At 36.2% G+C, this 25,549-nt stretch overlaps 1 pseudogene across 1 annotated transcript; it reads left to right on the forward strand.

Moving 5' to 3' along the window:
* The first annotated feature begins 4,301 nt into the window (after positions 1 to 4,301).
* On the forward strand, positions 4,302 to 17,492 carry LOC143554924 (protein SEMI-ROLLED LEAF 2-like; annotated as a pseudogene). Its single transcript, XR_013139106.1, has 19 exons — positions 4,302 to 4,448; positions 5,482 to 5,556; positions 6,195 to 6,310; positions 6,397 to 6,511; positions 6,594 to 6,722; positions 7,200 to 7,247; positions 7,320 to 7,474; positions 7,733 to 7,929; positions 8,787 to 9,079; positions 9,972 to 10,121; positions 11,313 to 11,672; positions 12,233 to 12,382; positions 12,972 to 13,047; positions 13,120 to 13,247; positions 13,867 to 14,063; positions 14,961 to 15,069; positions 15,162 to 15,251; positions 15,847 to 15,966; positions 16,953 to 17,492. The product of XR_013139106.1 is annotated as a protein SEMI-ROLLED LEAF 2-like (transcript).
* The last annotated feature ends 8,057 nt before the right edge of the window (positions 17,493 to 25,549 follow it).

Genomic DNA, 25,549 nt, shown 5'->3' on the forward strand with positions numbered 1-25,549 from the left:
GGCTCAACGGAGTGAGCAACCGAACAAGTGGATGCAGGCGCAGACGCAGCCGCCTGGGTCGTCGCCTCAGGTAGGCTGACCGGGCCTACCGTCATTGGCGGGGAAGTACTCCCCTGCGCTCCACCCTGGAATGCGTCAACATCCACGCCTGCGTAAAGAAGACAAGTGTTAAATGATATTAAGCTATGAAGATTAAAGCTAAAGGAAATTTGTACTTACGGGTCTTCTTGAGCCTGAAAGTACGGACGGGCGGGGATGAACCCGACGGAGCCGGCCTCTTCACGCCGGTCACCGTTGCCATCCGGGGCTCTTCGGTGACAGTTGTCACAGCCTCCGGAATGATCTTGTCACCACCGGGATTCCCCGCCACCTCTTCGCTCTCGGTCTCCGAGTCAGACCGAGGCGCTGGATCGGCTGTGGAGGCCACCTTCTCCTTCCCCTTCCCGCCGGCAGCCTTCTTCTTCCGCACCAACGGAGGACCATCTGCGGATTCCTCATCAGAACATACGATTACAGGAATTCCAGCAGGGGTTTCAACATTGAGGGGTCGAGGGTCGAAGAGCGCCTTACCTGGCCGACGGGCGCTAAGGATCTCATGGCCTAGCGGATAGACCTCCACGAACCGATCCGCCGTTTGTTCTAGGATGGGCAACTCGTTCTCATCTAGAGCGTGAGTACCCATCCGTGCGGGACCGTCAGCCTCCCGCGGGTTCAGGAGCGACTGCAAGTCGTTCCCCTCTGAAATAAACAGGAAAGAAGTTAGAAGAAATTCTAAATCAACAAAAGGGAAAAAGGCATACCGTAAGGAACAGAGTTCGAACCGTATTCGAGGACGATCGGAATCTTGCGCGCATCAGCCTCCTTCCACACCCGGTTCATCCCCAGCATCACCATCCCGGACTCCGCAAACCGGTAAACCGGAGATTGGACCCGAGATATCTTCGCAAACCATTCCGCCTCCTGGTAGCTGGAGGCGTGAAGGCTGGGAAGTGCTTGCCCGTTCTTGAATTTCATGGCAATGGGGATGGCGCGAGCGGATATTAAAAAGAACTCCCGCTTCCACGAGCGAAGACTGCGCTCGGTCGCGCAGATCTTTAAACCCTTAATCCGGGTTGTCAACGTGTACCACCCCTGGATGCACCTCCAAGTGTAGAATGTCATCAGGCGGTCAACATAGGGCTCAATGCCCAGTATCCGGCACACCCACTCAAAGTGGCGAATCTTAGCGATCGCCATGGGGTGCAACTCGGTCAAATGAACACCGTGCCTCTCAAGGACACGATAAACAAACTTTGTCAATGGGAACCTAAGATTCCCATAGACAAAGAATGCAGCATAAACCCCGATCTTGCCTCTGGGGGCATCGTACACCGTCTGGTGGGGTTCAGGAAACTCAGGCTCGAGAGACTCGAGCATGAACTTCCTGACGACGTACCGATACAGGTCGCCAGGTAGAACACACTGGCACTCGCCAGCAGTACTCTTATCATCAGCCGTAGATTCGAGATCACGAGACATCTTGTAGAAGAAGAAAACGATTTCGGGAGAATGCTTGCCTGAAAAGGTTAGTATTCGCTGGAAATCGCAAAAAAGATGAGAAGAGTGAAAGTGTGGATTACAAAGAACCCTCTCCCCCTTTATATACTAATCGCAATTAATGCGATGAAATTAATGCGGAAGAGAGAGAAAACGAAGGTGCAATGAAACTATGACACGTGGCAAAAAGCAAGCTGGCAACAGCTGTTGACAGGATGCATACCATTAATTTCGCGGCCACGCGCCCGAAAAATCGCCCCCACGCGCCTGAAAAAGCGTCTGGAATGACCATGTACTGTCACGTCACCATAACTTCCTGCACGTCCTGACACAGTCAGAAGAAACCGTCGCACGACGTTTCAGAGGTTTGGACTGTTCTTATCCTTTCACCAACTCTTCGAATTTCAAAATTCAAAATTCAAAAAGATTCAAAAGTGAGCGGGAAAATACCCCTTACCTTGGCAACCAAGTAACCGTAAGACGGATGCGGGTACAGTGTTAAGGCAAAACCCTTCACATACCTAGCACCCGCAGGGAATTGAAGCCAAGAATAACTTGGCAACCAAGTAACCGTCAGACGGATGCGGGTACAGTGTTAAGGCAAAACCCTTCACATACCTAGCACCCGCAGGGAATTGAAGCCAAGAATAACTTGGCAACCAAGTAACCGTCAGACGGATGCGGGTACAGTGTCAAGGCAAAACCCTTCACATACTTAGCACCCGCAGGGAATTGACGCCAGGAATACCTTGGAAGTAAAGTAACCGTAAGACGAGTGCGGGTACAGTGTCAAGGCAAAACCCTTCACGTACTTAGCACTCTGCAGGGAATTCAAACCAAGAAGGATCTTCTGGGCCATGCTTGCGGAAACGTGAATAACATCCCCGCACGACGGGAACGTCGAGAACTATATTGTTTGAAACTCCAAGATGGAATTGGTGGTTTTAGCATAATTGATCACTATGTCGAAAACCACCAAGACCCCATGGAGAATCCACACAAGTGGGACTCAACGCTCCTGACGTGCAAGGAGGTTACAAACCTACCCGCTTCACACCCAAAGATCAAGCAGAAAAGTCGAGAATTTCTGCGTGACATCAGGAAAACCGCGGGATGAATCACCACGGAAAACCGAAAAACTAAACCCTTTTCAAAACCCCTTGCTAAGTCCAAAAGTTCACCTCACTTATTAATAATTCATGAGAAGAACATTGGACTGGGGGGACTTGAAGAGGTAGGTCCCAGCAGAGCCCAGTTGGACCCGCAAGACTCACCTTGAACAGGGACGTCTGCGCAATGACCAACTGCTCCAGCAGGACCCACCATGCTCAAAGAACCTTACGCGCAGTACGCCAGCTGTACCCGCAGGGAAAGCCTCCCAATGGTGAAGTACCCCGCCTGTTCCCGCAGCTGCGGATACAAGCCATCAGGGAAGGCTACCCGCACTAACAGCAAGGCTACACGCACAAGGCATTCGTTACTTCAGTAGTCACGTGAAGGAATGAGCAAGACGGGAACACTCCCGCCTAAATGAGCCAGTCCGTATGCTTCTGGAAGGTCTTTCGTACTATACCTACTAAGGTATGGGCGGAACAGACAATTTGACCAGAGCAGCCCATGAACTAATCACAGGGTTACAGCTCACCGACAACAATACGAGGAGGAGCACCCTCTAGTACTGTTTGTCACTATTAGCCGCTGCCTACTCACCAACCCTTACGAGGGGACGTGCGCAGCCTACAGTTGGTGGAACAGTGCGTAGCCGGCAGTAAAGGAACACTATACAGCCGACCTTATTACTGTTGGCCGTAACCTATCCACCAACCAGCATGGCCTGTGCGTACGTCCACTGTTGGTAGAACAGGAATACTATTCAGCCGGCTGTACCTGCTTGGAAACCTACCTTCGGCTATAAATACTCCAACACCTTGGAATGGTAAGGACATCATCTGATATCTCAATCTTATCTAGCAATCTCTTAATATACACTTATATTCAGAGCAATCTAGTCTGATTCTCACGCCGGAGGGTGGTCACAAGGAGGAACCTCCCCCTTCTCAGTGACGAGCTTACGGTGTCTGTTTTGCAGGTCCCCTGAAGAACAACCTTCTCTGCTAGACCTCATTCTCGTGGGAAACATTACTTAACCCCCAGATTATCTATAATCTGCCCGTGGGTTCACTTAGTGTTTCTTCAGCTAGCTTGTTTGATAAATTGCTTCAATGAAATTGAACACACCACCTGTTTGATAAAATGCTTCAATGAGATTGAACGCACCACCTGTTTGATACAGTATATGAAATCAAATACGCCACCTGTTTGATAGAATGCTCGAATGAAGTCGAACAAACCACCTGCTTGTTACAATGCTCAAATGAAATCAAACAAACCACATATATGATGAAATGCTTGAGTGAAATTGAACACACTAGCTGTTTAATTAATAGAATGCTTCAAAGAAATTGAATTCACCACCTGTTTGATAAAATGCTCAAATGAAACTGAATACTTTTCTTTTTCATGTTTTTGTTATATGACTTTAATTTGTTGATTGAGATGTTGTTTTGTTACAGGCTGGTGGGGCATTTGCAGCTCTTTTAGTTTCATAGCAGCTTATCTTCCCTTCTTGAATTGCGATGAATTCGTGGTTTGGAGGGAAGGAAGCTGAAAGAAGATTCTACAAGAAAGAAAGTGGCAACTCATTTGTCACCTTCTTATTGGTATACATACATACATGTAATTGTGTTTATAAACACCCAAACAAAATGAGTGTTGTTTCGGGGGTGATATCAAGGCACATTGTGCCAGCATGTGGGAGTCTTTGTTGCTTCTGCCCGGGATTAAGACCAAGGTCTAGGCAACCTTTGAAGAGGTACAAGAAGCTGATTGCAGATATTTACCCTACCTCACCGGTTAGTTAGTTAGTTACTTCATCTCCTGCAATTTTTTACGTGTATGTTATTCAAAATTAACATTAACGAAATGGACGTGATGCCTTGTGAATTTCTAGTGATACTGTAGGGGTGTAAACAAGCCGACCTGAGTCGAGTCCAAGCTTGACTAGGCTCGAGGTTGGCTTGTTTAACTTATTAGAGCTTGAGCTTGATAGCTTGAGATTAAGGTCGGCCTGCTTCGAGCTCTATTTTTAAAAATCGAGTTTGGTTCGTGAATAGTTTTCAAGCTCAAGCACGGCTCATCTTACTTTCTAGAGTTCGAGCTCGGGCTTGGCTGCTCGTTTCGGGCTTTACTTTTAAAGTTCGAGCCCAGCTAGTGAGTGCATTTTCAACCTCGGGCTTGGGTCCTTTATTATTTGTTAATTAGTTTATATACATTTACAATTATATATATTGTTTAGTTACTTTTATCATAATAATAACATAGTAATAATTGTTATATTATATTAATCTATACATATATATTTAATACATCAAATAAAAGTTATACAAATAATAGGCTTGCTAGGCTCGCGAGCCAGCTTGAGCTTTGGGTTTGGGCTCGCTTATCAAACAAGCTTATTTTTAGGCTTGAGCTCGGGCTGAAGCTCTTTTAAGCTCGGCTTGATTCGATATATTAACGAGCTGATCTCGAGTAGCTCACGAGTGGTTTGGCTTGTTTACACCCCCTAGTTGTGCAGTAAATTAGTATCTGTTTGAATCCTAGCTATTTGTAGAGATGTAGCATCCCACTGTGGATAACTGCAACAAAACCTCATTTTTAGCATATGAATAGTGTTCTACTGTTTTACGTATCAGAACATACTCTTTATGTTATTAAATTATCTTTGGCTAAGGCTAAGCATAAAGAAGAATGCTGGTGTATTTTATTTTATGTGAGCATGATATGTTTTAACAAAACATGCTTTTATTACCAGGTAACTCATGTAATATCTCTTATATATTATGCATATGCTTATGTTACTTGTTCTGGTTTGGATTTTAAATAAAGGATGAAGAACCAAACGATCGAAAGATCGGAAAGCTCTGTGAATATGCTGTGAGAAACCCTTTACGGATACCCAAGGTATGCTTTATTTTTTACGTGAATGATAAGTTTTTAGTGCATTTAAAACTGGTTTAGGCCGATCGTTCGATATGGTCAATTTGTTTTTGGCAAAAAGAAAAATGATTTTTTTTAAATTCCCGCATACCGGATACTTTCTTTTGACCTTTAAAAGATTTTTAAGAAACATTACAATTATATAAATAGAAAGTTACTAACTTGTTATAACTAGGGGTTTATAGTTTATACGAGCCGAGCCGAGCCCTAGCTTGATTAGGCTCGAGCTCTATTTCTCAAGTTCGAGCTTCGCTTGTGAGTAGCTTTTCCAGTTTGAGCTCGACTCGGTTATTATTTATTAATTAGTATATATACATTTTTAATTACTTTCTATATATTCTTTAATTATAATTTATATCTGTTTTCTAGCTTTAAATCTTTTATATAACATAATAGGCTCGATTAGGTTCGCGAGCCAGCTTGAAAAGTGGCTCGGGCTCGTTTATAAACAAGCTTATTTTTATGATTGGGCTCGTTTAAGCTTGGCTCGATTAAGCTTTTAGCGAGCCAATTAAACCAGCAGCTTGACTCGTTTACTAATTTCAGATAAGAACCAACAAGTTGTGTGTAAAAGTACTATAATTTCCCATAATGCCCTCCAGATCACAGCCACCCTTGAGCAACGCTTTTACAAGGAATTAAGAAATAAGAACTTTAGAGGTGCAAGAATTGTCATGTGTATATACAGGAAGCTATTGATTTCATGCAAGGATCAAATGTAACTTCATTCCTATGACTATTCTTCTACTATTTTATGCATATCTGTAGATGAACAATAATAATAATGTTGATTTCCTTGATTAGGCCCCTTTTTGCTAGTAGTTTGCTTACTATCATGCACACTTTATTGAACGAGACACGACAAGATGAGATGCAAATATTAGGATGCCAAACGTTATTTGACTTTGTAAATAGTCAGGTATGAGTGTTTAGGCGATTATTATTAGCTTTTGTCTCATTGTTTGTATTTTTGGATTGTATAAAGTTTTTGTGATTTGCAGATAGATGGAACATACATGTTTAACTTGGAAATTTTTATCCCTAAACTCTGTCAATTATCTCAAGAAGTTGGGAATGATGACAGAGTGGAGTCGCTTCGTTCGGCTGGGCTGCAAAACCTTTCTTCTATGGTATGACATTTTCTACTGAACTTAAACAGCGTAAACAAATAAACGTAAACGAACAGACATAAACGGGCATAAATGAACGAACGTTCACGAACATAAACTAACAAATGAGACATGAGTTCATCCGTTTATTAAATAAGTGAATACAAATGAACTTTCTGTTGAAGGGTTGACTGAATGTTTGATTCTTTTACAGGCCTATTTCTAACAACTTTAACTTATCTCTAATCTTAACTCATGTACATGTGAAATGATGATCAACCTTAAAAAACTACCTCCTCTGGTGTTATAATTTATTTCACACTGGTGTCATAATTTATTTCACACGAATCAAGAAACTTATATTTTAAAAACCATGTGAAATATCTTCTAAATCTTTTCTTAACTATACAAAAAGCAGATAAATTGTTTAATTTTGTATATTTATTTATTTATCTATTTATCTATGTTCATGTTCATGATGTGCAGGTCTTTTTGTAGGTTCGGTTCATGGGCAGATATTCCTACACGTCATCAGAATTTGACAATGTAGGCATAATTTTATGTATATAGTATTAAAAGTTAAAACCATATTAATGATTTTATTTTTATATTACATAGATTGTTTCGGTAGTCTTGGAAAATTATGGAAGGAACCAACATCGGCGGGTACAAGAAGTCCTTAAAAACGAAATAAATATACCTCCAAATGCTTTGTTGAAGGTTCCATCGTGGAGAGAAATTGTTAATGAAAAGGGTGAAGTAACCGTCACACGGTAAGTCCTTTATTTCAAAAGTTTAATACTGTGTAATTAAAAGGATCATGTTAAGGTTGACCTGTGCGACCCATTAAGTCAAACAGGTCGACTAGCCAACCTTTTTAGTTAAACACGTCGACGTGCTAAACTGTTTATGACCCCCTTGACCCCAGTTTTTCCAGCCCATCAAACTGGATTGACATGTTTAGATAAATGGGTTAAACGGGCGTGTTCAGGAACACGATTTTAAGTCATTTTTTTTCTTTCTTTATACAGAGAAGATGCTAAAAGTGCGTGCTTTTGGTCCCGTGTGTGCCTTCATAACATGGCCCGGTTAGCCAATGAAGTTACAACCATGAGACGAATTCTTGAATCTGTATTCCGTTGTTTCGATGATGAGAATTTATGGCCTTCCTCACGCGGGGTTGCGTTTCCAGTTCTCAATAGCATGCAAACCATAAGCAATGAATCTGGTACTTATCATTCATAGAGTTCATTTGGATATTATTATTATCATTATTATTTTAGGCATACTCGATTTTAAAAATCTATACTGTCAATTTGACCACTAACAGTCATAACTTCTACTTTCATTGCAAAAAAGCAATCCGCGTAGCATAATCATATTATATTTACATTTGATTTTGACTTGTTATCACTCACAATGACAATTATGAACTAAATGGGGAAACTTGCAAACGAAATTGAGTGGAAATCAAATATAAATTGAGTGTGATGCTTATGCCACTGAGATTGTCCTTAGCAATGAAATTGAAGCTGTAGGGGAGTGCATGAAACCAAAAAATCGTATTGCAACCGAAAAAAAAGAACTGTAATAATTGAAACCTGAAACCAAATAAAAGCTGACCGTTTAGTTTTATGTTTTTGTAAAAGCCGAACTTCCTGTTCAGTTTCAGTTTTGTATTTAATTAAAACAGAAAACCAAAGCGAACCATGTTTTTGGATAATAAATAGTGTAACCCAATAGGCCAAGTGTACAATAATCAATTAATTATTAATTTAAAAAAAAAAGATTTTGGCCAAAAAAAAATTTTCAGCTCAAAAAATTGAAGCTCAAATAGAAAAGCCAAAAGCCAAAAAAAAAAATGAAACCGAACTTGACTAAAACTGATAAAAACGAAACCAAACGGTTTTCAAAAACAAAAAAAAACTGTAATTTTGGTTTTTGGTTCAGTTTGAGCCCAAATGGGTCCATGCACATCCCTAAGTGAAAGTTAGGACTGTCATTGTTTGGATTGTTAAAATCCAGTTTGCATTATTTTTATTATTTTTTGTTGACTGATTGATATTTCTTTTTCATACTTTTCAGGTGGAAATCCACATTTTCTGCTCTCTGTATTAGTGAAGCATCTTGATCACATAAACGTCTATAAACAACCCAACATGCAGCTCAACATTCTAGAACTTACCACGTCACTTGCACGTGAAACGAAGATAAAACCGTCCGTCTCGATAGTCGGTGCGATAACCGATATTCTTAGACATTTAAGAAAAAGCATTCGCCGTTCACGAACCGATGCAAAGCTTGGAGCCGATGTGATTGAATGGAACAAAAAGTTTCAAGAAGCTGTTGATGAATGCCTTGTAGAGTTATCTTCAAAGGTTTTTTTATTTCTTAATTTCTTGTTATTAACTAGTATAAGGTTGCAAAATAGGTGGGCCGGGTAACGGGCCAAAATGCGGTGTTTTTTGGTGCTTGTTGACATGGACGGGTTGACCCAAACTTATTTTTGTCTAAATTTTTTACTTTCTGTATAAACAATTAGCGTTAGGGTTGGACCTGGCTCGCTTACAAATTAAGTTGAACCGGCTCGTTTGTTTCAACGAGCTGAAATGTAGAGCTCGAGCTCGGCTCGTTAAAAGCTCGAGCCAGGTTGTTTATTTTAACAAGCTGAAATGTTGAGCTCGAGCTCGACTCGTTAAAAGCTCGAGCGAAGTTTATTTTTACGAACTGAAATGTTGAACTTGAGCTTGGCTTGTTAAAAGCTCGGGCCAGGTCGTTTATTTTAACTAGCTGAAATATTGAGCTCGAGTTCGGCTCGTCAAAAGCTCGAGCCATCTCGTTTATTATGTACTTTTTTACACACACATATGTAAATTCTGCATTATGTGTATGTTGAAAATGTTAGTTTCTTGTTTATGTATTGAAACAAAAATTAATATTGTTAACATACACATAATGCGAATTTTATAAACTACATAATTTGTAACTTATTTTTCGTTCTTTATGTATGCGGTAACTTGCAGATCATGTCCCTTGACTTTTTAGAAATAACTATTATACCCTTACAACTAAAGGAGAAAATGTGTAATATATTTTCTTTTTCTTTTTACTTTCTTTTCTGTCTTTATCATTTATTCTTATCACTTTTATTTTCTGAAATTTTGTCAATCATTTAATAAATTTATTTACCCGTGTGGCCCTTCCAATATGGGTCGAAATTGCGTCCTCTTAGGTGTATCATTAATTAATATATTTTTTATCATCAATCAGGTAGGTGATGCTAGTCCTATTTTTGACATCATGGCTGAAACGTTGGAAAACATATCTACTATTAAAATTAGAGCACAAACTACAGTCGCTACTGTTTTCCGTACTGCTCAAGTTATCGCATCATTGCCACATATGGCGTATAACCACAAGGCAAGAACACAACTTATATAACTTTCATAGCTTCAAGTAATATTCTTAGGCTTGTAAACGAATCGAACGAACAAACGATTGAACACGAAAAACTTAACAAGCGAGGTTTTCCTGTTCGTTCGTTAAAAAAGTAAACGTGGCCGTGTTCATTTTCGTTTATGTTTGTTAGTTAACAATATAATCGAACACAAGTCATGTGATTTTTTATAACTTTATAAAACATTCTTAGGCTTGTAAACGAGCCAAACGACCACGAACAGAGCATGTTTGTATTTGTTCGTTTAACCTTAACCGAACAAACGATCGACCATGAAGAATTAAACAAATATTCTTGTCCGTGTTCATGTTCGTTAACAGTATAAACAAACGCAACTTATATGACTTCTATAACCTCATATAGTATTCTTAGCCTTGTAAACGAATTGAACGAACACGAACGTAGCATGTTCATGTTCATTCGTTTAATTATAAAACAACAACCGAAACAGTTAAAAAAACAAGGTTTTATTGTTATGTTCGTTCGTTAAAAAAATGAACGTGTTTGTGTCCGTTTATATTTGTTCGTTAACAATATACACGAACACAACTTATATGCCTTTTATAACTTCATATAATATACTTAAGCTTGTATACAAACCGAATAAACATGAACGAAGCATGGTCGTGTTTGTTTATTTTACTTTAACCGGACAAATGATCGCACACAAACAATTAAACGTACGAAGTTTGTGTTCGTTCGCTAAGTAAATGAACGTGTTCGTGTTCGTTTATGTTTGTCCGTTAACAATATAAACAAACGGTTCACGAATATAAACGAAGGGATGCAAATAACGTAGATGAACAATAACAGAGCTAAATCTAGTTAAAAGTAAACGTGAACAGGAACGCGTAGGGCTTAAAAAGATATTAAAACTAGACCATATTTTAAGCGGCTAAAAAAACAAACGAATATATTAACGAATGAACTTAAACAAACGTAAACTAAGAAGCATATGAACTAAAACAAACAAACAAACAAACGTGACATGTGTTCATGTTCATTCTTTTAACTAAATGAACAAAAAGTTTTGTTGGTGGTTCAACGGGCTTTTAAGAATTTCATTTACGAAGTAGAGCCCAGCCCTTTCATGATTATTCATTTAATTAAATAAACAAACATATATATTCTAACTTTTATAATATTATATTTAGGCATTTCCCGAAGCACTATTTCATCAACTGCTTCCTGCAACGGTTCATCAAGACACTGAAACTCGAATCGGGGCCCACCGTATATTTTCTGTGGTTCTTGTGCCATCTTCTGTGTGTCCTCAACCGAGTGCTAACGTGGCGCTTGATACAAAAAATATTTCACGGTCGTTATCGAGAAAGGTTTCTGCGTTTTCATCTTCAGCAGCACTGTTTCAGAAAATGAAAAATAATAAGCCGAAAGCAAATAATGAAGGGGAACCAAAAATTAATAATGGTGGAATGATGAATAAAGTAAAGTCGGCTTATAGCCGAATGTATAGCATGAAAATACCAGTGTCTCAAGCTGGAAAGAATGATAATGTAGGTTATTTTTTAGCTTGTTAGGGATGTGAAAACTGAAAAAACCCGAATACCGAATCGTTTAATGGGTTTAGTCAGTTGAATTCGGTTATGTCAGGCGCATTTCTAATATGGATTGGTTCAGTTTTCAACAAGAGCCAAAAAAGTTCAAAATCAATCAAACCGATGAACGTTTCGGTTTTGGTGTTTTGGTTTTAATAGTTGGGTTTGAAAATTTTGGGCCAAAAAATGGCCAAATATAATGAATTTGGGCCTTAAAGCTTGTGATTAGATTTTTTTATGTTAATGATTAATTAATTATTAAACATTTGGGCTGAAAAAATGGCTCAAATAATGAGTTTCGGCATGAAACTTTGTGATTAAATGTTTTTGTTCATTAATGATTAATTAGTTCTTAAACATTTGGGCTCCACTATTTATTAAAGTTCGGTTCGGTTTTTTCGGTTTTCCGTACATGCAAACCCAATACCCAACCATAAATTTGGTTACGGGTCGGTTATTTCCGTTTCATGCTTTTATGCATGAATTTTTATATACATATATAATTTTTTAAATTACAGGAGGACGTTGCACTTAGGCTCAGCAGTCGACAAATATCCATCCTTTTATCCTCAATTTGGGCACAATCGATCTCCCCCGATAACACACCCAACAATTATGAAGCAGTCGCTCACACCTATAGCCTCGTGTTGTTATTCTCTCGTGGGAAGGTAAATGAGGAAATACATTATAGTTTTGGAATGGGTAAACTTCACCTATACTGAACATTTATAAACTTGGTTATTATTTAGTGAAACTTTTTCTTTACTATTACCTCCTATGTGAAGTTAATTTGAAACTCTAAATAGTAATCAAGAATCAAGATTCATATATGTTACATTTGCCTCACCTGACTCAAAAATATAACATCTACAAAAAAAGAGTTAATTACTCGGATGAACCCTGTGTATATCCATATTACAAGTTTGGTCCTTAACTTTGAAAAATTACACGTATGGTCCCAAATATTACGAAAGTGTATCATGAATGGTCCTTGAAATGGATGGGCGTCACTTTTTTCTAGTTACGTGGGCGTGAAATGACTAAAAAACCCTTACTGCTACACCTGGAATTTTCAAAGTTAAGGATCAAACTTGAAATATAGACATACCACAAGGACCATCTGAGTGATTAATTCTAAGGGAAACTGAATAACTTTAGTGAAACAGTTGGAAAACTTGATTAATATCTGTATAGTTACCACTAAATTTCAAATTTGTGTTGTAATTGTTAATATATATTTTTTTATAATTTGTGCAGAACTCCAGCCGTGAGGTGTTAATTCGAAGCATCCAGCTGGCATTTTCCTTGCTAAATATTTCTCTTAATGAAGGAGGTACGTTCGTAAACTATAATATTATAAACTCAAAAACGATTTCAGTTATGATTTTTTTAATATCATGTGTAGGGTCACTTTCACCAGCGCGTCGAAGATCTCTTTATACGTTAGCGACATCTATGATAATAATTTCAGGGAAAGCATTTGGAATTGTTCCTCTTGTTCCGGTTGCCAAGTCACTACTTGCTAATAAAATGGTATGTGAATAATGTGTAGGCTTGTAAACAAACCGAATGAACACGAACGAAGCATGTTCATGTTCTTTTGTTTAACTTTAACTGAACAAATGATCAAACATGAACAGTTAAACAAGTGGTATTTCTTGTTCGTGCTCATTTGTTAAGAAAATGAACGTGTTCGTATTTCTTTTGTTTTTCGTTAACAAATAAATTAATGGTTCACGAACGTAAACGAACATAAATGATCATAAATACACGAACACAACTAAGCTAAAACCGGTTAAATGTGAACAACAATGTATTGGGCCTAAAAAGTTATTAAAACTATACTTAATTTTAATAGCCCCCAAAAAATGTAAATGAATATGTTAACAAACGTAAACGAACTTAACAAACATAAAGTAACAAAATATAAATGAACCTAAACGAATGAAATAAAAAAACGTATATGAGCATAAATGAACGAACGAGACGTGTTCGTTCATTTACCTATATTATTTTATTTTAATATGGTTGACGAATAATTCACTGAACGATCGGTTAGTTTACATGCCTAATAATGTGATCTATTTTAATCTTTCCCCTTTTATGATTTGAGTTAACACCATGCATAGCTTTTGATTTGATATGGTGACAGGTTGACCCATACTTGACTTTGGTTGATGATTGCAAGTTGATCGTTGGATCTAAAGGAGATCAAATTAAGAACAGTTATGGTTCTAAAGAGGATATCAAGTCGCCCTTAAATCCCTTTCGGAAATTAAGCTCACACAAGGCCAAACCACAAAATCATTGGCTGATGCAATTGTGAAACACATGGAAACCACCACAGGGGTAAATGCGTCATTTTATATTTCTATAATTGTAAGAAATATAATATTAAAAACTCATTATGTATGTGTGCACTGTTTATATGCAATATAAACAAGTGTTCATATTATGAAGAATTAAACATGTAATATGAACAATTACATATGCATTTCATATTATGAATAGTTAGATACATGTTCACATTACATATATAAATGGTTCCTTACATATATATAATAAAAGACACTAAAATTTCTAAATAAAGATAAAAAATGCTCGTTTTCCTGGTGTAATTTTTTTTAAATAGTTATTAAAGTTCAAAATAAATGGGGGAAACTAGTTTTAAAATAACTAATTATAAAAAGAGGGATAATTTACTGTTTTACCCTTTTGTGAAATGTGAAAGTCAAAGATGAGACACGTGGCATTTTCCTATTGTTCTAGAGGGTTTATTGGTTTTTACATGGAGTGGTTTTTATTTGATCGCATGAGTGATATAGAAGGGATCATGCGAAAACTTCAAGAGAACCGCTTTAAAACAAGATTTTTTTTTTCTTTTTAATTTTTTTTGTTTCTTCATTCTTTTAATATCTTATTAATCTTTGTCAAAAAAATAAATAATTTATGTGTAGTTAGCAAGTTACATATACGTAACTCGTAAGTTACATATGTGTACTAAGTATGAGATACATATATGTAACTTCGTGAGCTACATACATTTTTATATATTTATTTTCTTCAATTTTATTTACAATAAAAACCTTATAATTATAAAGAAATGAAAAAAAAAGTTATTTGGTAGGCAATAGTTTTCTCGGTTTTATTGCAACGTTTTGGTTTTCTCATGGGTCATGAACCCTCCCGGCTTCCCCCTATATCTGTATATGCATATTACTCATTATGTATGTGTGCATTGTGCAGTCTCAAGTAACAGGCATTGAGGAAGAGTTGTTAGACAGATTTGTGCCAGATGACCATGGGTTACGGGACGATAGAAATATTATTAAATACGGGTCGCCCAAAAGATGAGGTAAATGTGAAATTGTGAATAAATGTTTTTTAAATTTTTATTTATCATTTCCCTTGGTTTTTAACATATTAATTGTTAATTATTATTTGTAGGTTGCTCCACTCCTTTTCCTTTATAAAGATACAAGCAAACCAAGTTCAGATATATCTAACCTCTTGAGTGTCGATCAATTGTTGGAATCGGTAAGTGTTCTGTAAACGAGTCGAGCCCGAGCTATAGACTAGGCTCGTTTCAAACTCTATTTTTAACACTCGAGCTCGGCATGTTAGTTTTTTTACTTAATTTTGTCATAATTTTGAAGTATATAATTTATGCAGACATATATCTAATATATTAAGTAAAAGTTATATAAATAATAGTCTAGTTTAGGCTTGCGAGCCGGCTCGAACTCTTAAGCTCGGCTTGATTTGAGCTTTTAACGAGCCAACCTCGAGTAGCTCACGAGCCGGCTTGATTTCTTTACACCCCTAGTTCCCATGGTTACAAATACACACAGGCATGTATGCACATATATGTAGATATATGTGATTGTGTATATATATCCTATATATATAAAAAAGATTGGTTGTTAGGAGTCACTCAAGTTATTAAATTTTTTGGAAGTTTAAATGATCTTTAATATATATATATAGTTCATTATAGTGATCATGTGATATTGGCAACACATTCCCTCTTGATTTGATTTTGAATGCTATAATCATCAATCTAAAAAGTTAAATTTGATGGTTGAGGAACGGACTATAATATTTAAAATACCGATTGCTGGATTGTGTACAGTTAATGGAATATGTGCAACAAGTTGGTAGAATGTCAGTATGTAATGCACCTAATAATATGTCTTTCATGGAAATGAGCATGCAACAAAGACCAGTCTACCAATATATTGGAGGCGATCAGGTACATTCACGTTCTTCTTTAAATGTTGTTGCAAAAATGTGTGTATGTGTGCATAAGCATATAGGCTCATAAAAAAAAGACTTAATAAGGAACATGTGATAAAAATATATATAACTCCGGAACATCTATGCTTGACTGTATAAATAGGGGTGTGCATGGGCCGGTTTTGAGCTCAAACTGAACAAAAACTGGATATTCGGCTTTTGGGTTCTTGAAAACAGTTTGGTTATCACAATGGGTGTGGTTTGAGTTTGGGTTTTTCCGGTTTTACCGTCTGGGCTTGAAAATTTTGGGCCGCAAAAAATGGCCCAAAGTAATGAATTTGGGCCTACATATTTTTGTTTATTAATGATTAATTAATCAGTATACATCTAAAATTATAATTCTTAGGCTACAACATTTATTTTTTCTTATAAATTACTTAATATCGTTTTTTTGTTCGGTTTTTGTCGATAGAAAACACAAACCGATCCAAACTTGGTTTTTTAAAGAACTTAAAACCGAATGGCGGTTTTTTTTTGGGTTCGATTATGCTTGGTTATTCAAGTTACGGTACGGTTAGTTATGTTTCATGCACACTCCTAGTTATAGTTGTTATGAAAGATACAAAAGTTCGTTGGTGATATAAATATTGTTCACTTGTTGCCTTATTAGTGCTTATTTACGGGTTCACTGAAATAGTGACTCGTATACAATCTCCCACCATATGAGAGGTGATTACCCGGTTGCATAACCGTCCGTTCTCACGGTTCTTTACTTAAAATTGGTTATGCTATCTACACTCCCTTGTGGATATACGTTTTTTTTCTTCATTATCAATTATATGCTGATAATCAAGAAAATCGCATAATGCATTTGTATCTATTGTTTTGAATGTGATACACGGGAAAAATTTTACCGCTCTCCACTACTTTCAATGATCTTTTATGCACTATGTAAAAGTTCCTTATGTTGTTTACTAATGTTACGAATTGTGGCTCTCTTAGCAGGATGAAAGTGAAGCTCTTTTTGCAAGTAAACCTAGTCCCGAATCGTTTAGGTTATCAGCTGCAAGTCCATATGATAACTTCTTAAACCGAGCTAGAAGTTAAATAGATCAGAACCTTAAGATGATTTTTCTGTTGGTTTGAGCAATATGAGCTCTTCTTTTCCACTCTTTTGATATAGATGGCCTTTTGGCCTTCTTGTTTGAAGGCGAGTGTAAACCGTTAATACTGTAATTAATAAGAAAAGCAAGTCGTGTCTTGTCCGTTTTTTGGCAACCATGAAGAGTCTGTTGACGGAAACCTCACTAGACCCGCCAATATCATGGTGGTGTTCCAGATATAAGTAGAGCAAGATTCGAACCTTTTAAGAGAAATCAGGTGTTTATCAGTGCATCATCCCTTTGACGGGTGGAAGTGAATAATATCATCTAGGGTTGATAAAATCGTATAAATAGAGTTTCCAAACATTTTTGCCGACATAAGTTTCCCCCGCGCGTCGCGGGGGACTGCACTTGACTTTCCGCGATGTGCGGCCAACAAAATAGTCAGACTTGCATTATTTTGGTGATTTTTACTTTTCTAGGGGTTCTCCGAGCGTCGCAGGGGATTTCTCTAAGTCCTCCGCGACGCGCCTAGGAGCTCAAATTCAGTAAATTTTGTTTTCATCGTAAAATCGTCGTTTCAACTTCGTTTTCCTCCCCGTTTTTTTCTACGTCTTCGTATATCAACCCTCTATCATTTAATCTTCCAATATCTTCAACCCATTTTTTTTATTTTATTCTTTCACTCTTGTGCATCTTCATGATTTAGCCTCATTTTCGCTCTTTTTGCACATGAACCCCTGTAAAAACATATAAATACTAAATATATGCTTATACTGAACAAAATATGATATAGTATAGCACGGAATATTATTAAAACGAGTGTGAAAACGGATGTGTTTTGTAACACATTAGTTAACCTTTAATTAGTTAATTATCCTAACAGTGTTCAAGCCGGACTCGAGATTGTATTGTCCGACAAGTTCAAGGAGGATAAGCGAGACAGATGAGTTCTAGCCCTTTTTACCTTTAAACATTTTAGGGGTTGTATGCATGCTCATGAAGAAGAATAAGAAGTGAAGTCTTAGGCTTCAGCCTATGATTAATTAATAAGCAATATTTGGAATGGTAATGTTTAATGAAAATGTAAGACTACATGGTTGTTTGTTGTTATGAACAGTAAAGCATGGGTATGAACACAATAAAAGACTAAAAGCCACTATTGTGTTTAGGGCACGTGTTGTTATATTATGCGGTCTAATTATAGATACAAGGTATTGATTGTTAGTATATTGTATGTGTGTGTGGTCCAATTGTTGATACTAGGAGAATATGGTTCAATCATGGATGCGAATACGATGAAAATATGGTTAAGTTATGGATACTATAAGAATATGGTCTAGTTATGGATACAATGAGTATGTGGTCCAATTAGAGATACTATATATGATAGTTAATGAAGATGTATGAATATATTGTATGATTGTATGGTCCAGTTATTATACCAGTAGAATAATAAATGTGTAAGAAAGAGGTGCATGCTTTTAGTATGCTTGAAGAAAATAAGGTTACAAAATGAATGAATGCTTAAGTAAGAAATGTTATATAATTGTATCTTTGAATACGAAAGAATCACATGTCAGTTGTTTGTTTGAGATTGACTGTGTGTGTAAAGAAGAAAAGGTTATAACTCACTTAGCGTGTAAATGATTTTTAGTATGCATGCTTTAAAGATGTGACGAGATTGGGATACGTACAAAACTATCTATATTGAAGATTAGATTAGAGAAAGAAGTTTAGTGTGTAAAGTTTCATTTTATTTTTGTTGCGTAGAATGTGTTATTTTATTATGTAAACTGAGTTTATGTGTATTTTCAGTTAATAGTAAGGTCCCCGGATTTGAGATCTTTCGATTAAGGAGCCACAACCTGTTGAGTTAGTTAGCCCCTATGGTCCATTTTGACTTTTCCTTATGTTAACTCTTTTGATACGTTTTTTTTTCTCTGGTTAAGTAACCAAATCGAATTAATGAAATAATAAAGTTCATTTAATTCCAATTTATTTTAATTAGTTTAGTTTCTGTTTGATTATTTTCTAATTTAGCTCATTTCGGTTTATTTAAATATCAGTTTCTATTTTCTTTTAACGGGTAATATTTATTATTTGTATTTATTACACTCATTAAACATCATGTCTCAAATAAAATTGGATACCACAATCTTTCGGTTGAATGTCATAAATATTTGTCACTAGACTAAACTAGTAGTGGTATTTAAATATATCATTTACATCCATAAAGGAGAATTCAAATAAAAATAAATAGTTTTCTAAAAATGATAAGAACAACATAAAATTTGAAGTTAGAAAACTATGTGAACCTATGTAGCAAACTATGTAGCCTAAATTTTAGATCCTAGGAAATTATTTGATATTTTGAAAACTAATAATCTCAACCAATAGATCTTAGATTCAAGGACCTAGATATATTTTACCTCTTCCTAGAAAACCATATATGTTTTTTTTTACTTTAACCCACCCCTACATCCATAAAAATCTCATAAGCCATAAAGTATAAGAACGAATTAAATTAGTAGTTGGTGGGCCATTAATTAATTGGTCCACCCGCGGTGTGACCCTTGTGGTCACAAATTCGAATTCCACTTTTAGCACAGAAAATCTTTGTCATGAACAAGGATGCCATATATCGAGCTCTTAGGTATAGTCAAGTAAGAGGTTTTATGAGTTGTCGGCTTCCTCCTGAAATGGATTGGCACCATCCTCAACTATCAAACTAACAATGATGGTGGAAATCCCATCTGAGGTATGAACACACCTCGACTTTGAAGGGATATGCCACTGAGTCTGGATTGTCATCGTCGTTTGAAAAAAAAAAAGTTAAATTAGTATATCTAATACTAGAAAACTGATTCATTTATATTATAATTTGTATATAATAAAGTGTATATAAAATGTACCAATAAATAACAATTTTTTAATAGCTACTTTTTATTTTTCATAACTTTTGTTATTGTGAAGCTAGAGCCGTAGTCTTTACTAGGTAACACTAACATCTTTATCACGATACCATAAGGGGTGGAGCATACCGATCAATAACTAAACCAAAAAAAAAATAATAATAACTATACAAAAGTTTGAACCAAATATCATGTACACGCAAAGATGTAAATTATTTCATTGATATTTAGATTTTAGATTGCCAGTGGCCGTATCGATCAATCTTTATTATAGTCTATAGATTGTATCATGTTTCCTTTAATAACTACAAGTATGCGACTTTCATCAATCCCAACGTTTCTTAAGCGTATAGTAGTCGTGAGAAAAACTAATATTAAATGGGCTTACATAAAATCCGTCTGGTCGTACAACCCAAAAACAATGTTGAGTTTGAACAGTTTCTAGCCAACAAAAGTCTTTAAGCTCGCCATCGTACAACGTCAAGGATTGGAATTTTGAACCCCACCAGAAGTAGCTATAGAATTTAGTGCGGCCAAAAAAATTTTCACAAAAGGACCAGCTATACTTTCCATTGAATGGAAATGTATGATTACGAAGATCATCATCTTTAGATTTGACATGACCAACGATATTGCTATCAATATTATTCGTAACAAAAATCTCCCATTTTGGAGTACCTTGACATGCATGACTTACATAAACACTAAAAGAGGATATAATGAGAAAGGTGAAGAAGTTATGCATTGCTAAAGATGTTAAAAACCAACTTAGTCAAAAAAAGAGAAGACCAGTTTAGTGTTCAGCGAAGTCTCTATATATATATATACTACACAATATTCTTATATTTTATTTCATATAATTTAATGCTGGCAGTCTATATATTCTAATGTCAGTTATCTAAAAATTAATGAATAATTAATTTATTGACGAACATATCGGTTATTACATTATACCATAAATAAATTTCAGATGTCGATGCCACAGAGTTTCATTTTATTATTTATGTTTTATATTTTTTAGTTTAGTTAATTTAATTTTGTCTATTTGTTTAGATGAGTTAATTTTATTTTTTTCCCCTTTTCTATTAAAAATTAATGATAATTTTATATATATTTGTTGGGTTTAGTTTCGGTATTATAACGGATACCAACAAAATTTGCGCAAACTTGTGCAAAGCTCGGGTTTTACCAACGTCTAGGGCAAATAAACGTCGTTTTAAATATCATACTAATGTTTCTTATCATAAACTATTTGAGTGTTGCTTTTGGTTTTTTTAGTTATGTTAATTTGGCTCCAGAGCCGTAATGAAAATAACTTACACCAACAGAAATTGCGTTGACTTGCCGACGCAACGCCCGAGTTTACTAACCAAATAAACGTTGTTTTAAATATGTTATTATTTTTATATCATAATTTATAAGGCTATGTGTAGTGGAGGGCTACAAAATGGGGCGATTTGCGCCATGTCCAAGTTAACAAAGGGTAGGTTTTTGTTTTTGGGGTGTAATGGTGTTGTAGCCTCGTATATATAAAAGAGTTCAAATAAGAATAAGGAGTTTCCTAGGAATGATAAAAACCAACAAATTTTTGACATTTAGCATTACAAATTATGGTGAAAGAACAATTCTATAAAACTATGTCGGTTATAATGATGAAAGAGTAATTATAGGAAACTATGTCAGTTAATGGTAATTTTAAATTTCAACTATATATTAACATTATCCAGTGGCTATGATTTATCCATAGTCTTCCTAGGATACTACTTATTTATTAGGATAACTCGTCATCTATATATATATATATACTAGTTTTTATCCCCCGTATTACGGGGGTTGTTTTATATTGTTTGTTCTAATATTTATTTATTTTTTGAATTTATATTTTTCTTATTGAATCAAAGTTAATAATATACTTATGGTTTGGTGATAAATTGTTTCACAAATAAATGAGATGTTAATAACCCGGTTTAAAAGCTATATGTTTCGATGAGACCCAAGACCCGTTTATTTTTTTACTATAAAATTAGTTTTTTAATTATAAATAATATTAATGAAAGTTAATAATATACTTATGGTTTGATGAGACCCAAGACCCGTTTATTTTTTTTACCAATAAAATTGGTTTTTAATTTAAATAATATATATATATATATATATATATATATCTTTTTTTAAAATAATTAAGATATTAATTTTTAGTATATCCTATTTTATAAGATTTTTACATCAATAATTTGGTGAGAATAATTTTTTTTAATGAGATGTTATAACCCGTTTAAGGAATATCTGCGTTTGGTAAGATCCATACCCATGAATTCGGGTCAAATACATGAGAAGCCTCCATTTATAAATTAAGCAAATCTGGTGACTCTAAAAAAGGGGGAGCAACCACATCGCGACACCTATGATTTTTGGATCTTCGTTTATATATATTATATATATATATATATATACCATACATACAAAAGAATATAATAATAATATTCTTCAAACCATGGTCGGCGAAAAATATTCCTCCCCCCCCCCCCTCCCTCTCTTCTCGCCCCATTTATCGCCTGGGGGCGGTATTCTAGCCCAATTTCACCCCTCCTCGCCCCAAGTTCTCGCCCACTACACTTAGCCTATGAGTGTTGCTATAACGCCTAGCTTTACTAACTAAATAAATGTTGTTTTAAATATTTTTTTTATATAATCAGCTATACAAGTGTTGCTACTATTTTGGGTGTTTACTATTTTATTTATTTTGGATTCAATGTCAGTACCATAATGAACCTAACCAACACCACCCAAATTCGTGTTGCTTTAATCATAAGTTATGTGTATACCGATACGGTTTTGGGATTTACATATTTGTTTTTGTTTTTACAGTTAGTGTCGGTGTCATAATAAATTTAAGTGATACCAACTGAATTCGTGTAGCTTCTTCACCGCAACGCTACAGGTTTGCTTACCTAGTTATTCTTAAAATTGATGCTAGATATAATTACTGATATTATCAAAATCAATATATATATATATATCTTACCCTATCATATTATTTGATGTGTTGTGATCAAGCAATCTGTTATGGTCACTCCATTCATTTTTCATTATTAGTTAAGTATGTGCCATCTCAATTATACTGTAACATCCCGAAATTTCAAGATAATATTAATTATATTACTTAATAATAGAGGGAAAGTTTACTCGGGTTATCAGGAAAATAAATAAAAGAATAGGAGTTGGTATGGGTCGGGCTAGTGTCGGGTAATGGACGTTGGTTATGGATTTGGATTAATTGAGATGGGTTAAATGAGAATGGGATTTCAGGGATATAAATACCCCCAAAATCCCAAAATATCTTCATTTACATCTATTTCTTCACACACTCAAAACACACACATTCTAACCGATCAAGATTCGAAGCCGAGACCCGAGATTTTGTTGATAGATCTGAGTTGGTAAGGTAAGAACAAATCCAACAAAGCTAATATTACTGAAAATGGTTAGGATTGGATGGGTTAACCGGACCCGAAACCCAAACTGCCCAAATCGGACCCCTAAAACGTCGATTTTAGGCCGATTTGATGGTTGGGATTTGTAGGCGCCGATCATACGATTCCGTGGGTACCAAAATCGAGTTATTTGGCTAAGAAACAAAGGATTTATGGGCAAACAGATCTGCAGCGCGATAACTTCGCCTGCAAGATTAAGTTCGCCTGATGAACTTCGCCTTCAAGCGTAACTTCGCCTTCAAGCTTAACTTCGCCTAAGGATAACTTCGCCTACGGCCAAGTTCGCCTAAGGATAACTTCGCCTGAAGCCAAGTTCGCCTAAGGATAACTTCGCCTGAAGCCAAGTTCGCCTAAGGATAACTTCGCCTGAAGCCAAGTTCGCCTAAGGTTTAACTTCGCCTGAAGCCAAGTTCGCCTAAGGTTTAACTTCGCCTGAAGCCAAGTTCGCCCGAGGTTTAGCTTCGCCTAAAGTGAAGTTCGTTTAGAAAATAAATTAAAAACCTAATGGAAAATGTGTTAAGACAGTTAATGGAAATAAAATTTTTCCAAGCTGACCTGGCAGCTCGACCCCAGCCAGGGGCTCTGCCCCTTGGACCCTGCTAGGGGCTGCCGCCCCTAGACCCCGCTGCCAGGGGCGCTGCCCCCGGACCCCCGTTCGTTGTGGGTCATATAAAGATAGAAATACATTATGAGAAGTGATAGTTAATTGATAAGTATACTTGTTATACAGTCAGCCGTGCACAACTGAAGAAAGGGATTACGATTAACGGTGAACGTAACCGTGTTCAGGTGAGTTTCTAGCCCCATTTATGTGTTATGTTTTCGGGGATGTGTGCATACTCAACATGTTTGTTAATACACTTATCCTAAGAGATAAGTGTATGCCTTATGTGGATAATGTGAAATGTATGAATGATTGCTTGATGGTACGTGAACGATCTTCGGATATTGCACGTACTGTAAGGTTGTAACGCTATGTATAAGGTAAGTATGTTATGTATGTTTATGTGTATGAACATGATAGAAATAATAGAAGAAAGAAATGATAATGTATGGTTGTATGGTAACGAAGAGGGAATCGAACCCTACTATATTCGAGAACTAGGGAACCGAACCCTACTAATATTCGAGGAAGGAGGGTACCGAGCCCTAATAATACTCGAGGAAAGAGGGTACCGAGCCCTAATAATACTCGAGGAAAGAGGGTACCGAGCCCTAATAATACTCGCGGAAAGAGGGTACCGAGCCCTAATAATACTCGAGGAAAGAGGGTACCGAGCCCTAATAATACTCGAGGAAAGAGGGTACCGAGCCCTAATAATACTCGAGGAATGTAGGGCGTAATGCTCTTTATAACATAAGATATGAAAGTAAGTTAATACAAAAGAAAGTAAGAAAGTACGAACGAAAGGATATAATTTTATGTGTATGTCGTGTATGGTATATGTGATAGATACGATTGATTGCTTGACGGTACGTGAACGATCTTCGGATATTGCACGTATCGTCGAGGGAAGTGATTAGCTCCTTACATGGATAATAAATAACAACTTATAGATAGTGTTCCTTCAATGGAAAGTATAGTGTTCCTTCAATGGAAAGTATAGGGTTCCTTCAATGGAAAGTATAGTGTTCCTTCAATGGAAAGTATAGTGTTCCTTCTATGAAAAGTATAGGGTTCCTTCTATGGAAAGTATAGGGTTCCTTCTATGGATAGTAAAGTGTTCCTTCTATGGAAAGTATACAGAGTGTTCCTCCTATGGAAATTCTATATAGTATGGTAATGGCAAAGGTTCTTTTAATAGATATTACGTGATGATCCTCCTATGGACATTTATACGAGGTTAAGGTAGAAATATGTGTCTTCGGATACGTTAAGAAATATATGAGAATAAAATTGTATGTTGCCTGATTAACTAGAACTCACTCAGCATAGCTGACTTTTAGTATGCACGCAGGTGAGCTGATTATAGAGTTAGCATGAGGATGACACATGGCATGGATTGAACGGCTGGCATCTGAAGAAAGAAGTAAAGATGTTTTAAATATAAAGTTTTGTGTTATGGTATCAAAGAAAAGATTTAATG

This window comes from Bidens hawaiensis, unplaced genomic scaffold (assembly GCF_021521415.1).
Source record: "Bidens hawaiensis isolate Kalapana, Puna unplaced genomic scaffold, B.hawaiensis_p1.1 tig00017886_1, whole genome shotgun sequence".
Taxonomy (NCBI): Eukaryota; Viridiplantae; Streptophyta; class Magnoliopsida; order Asterales; family Asteraceae; genus Bidens; species Bidens hawaiensis.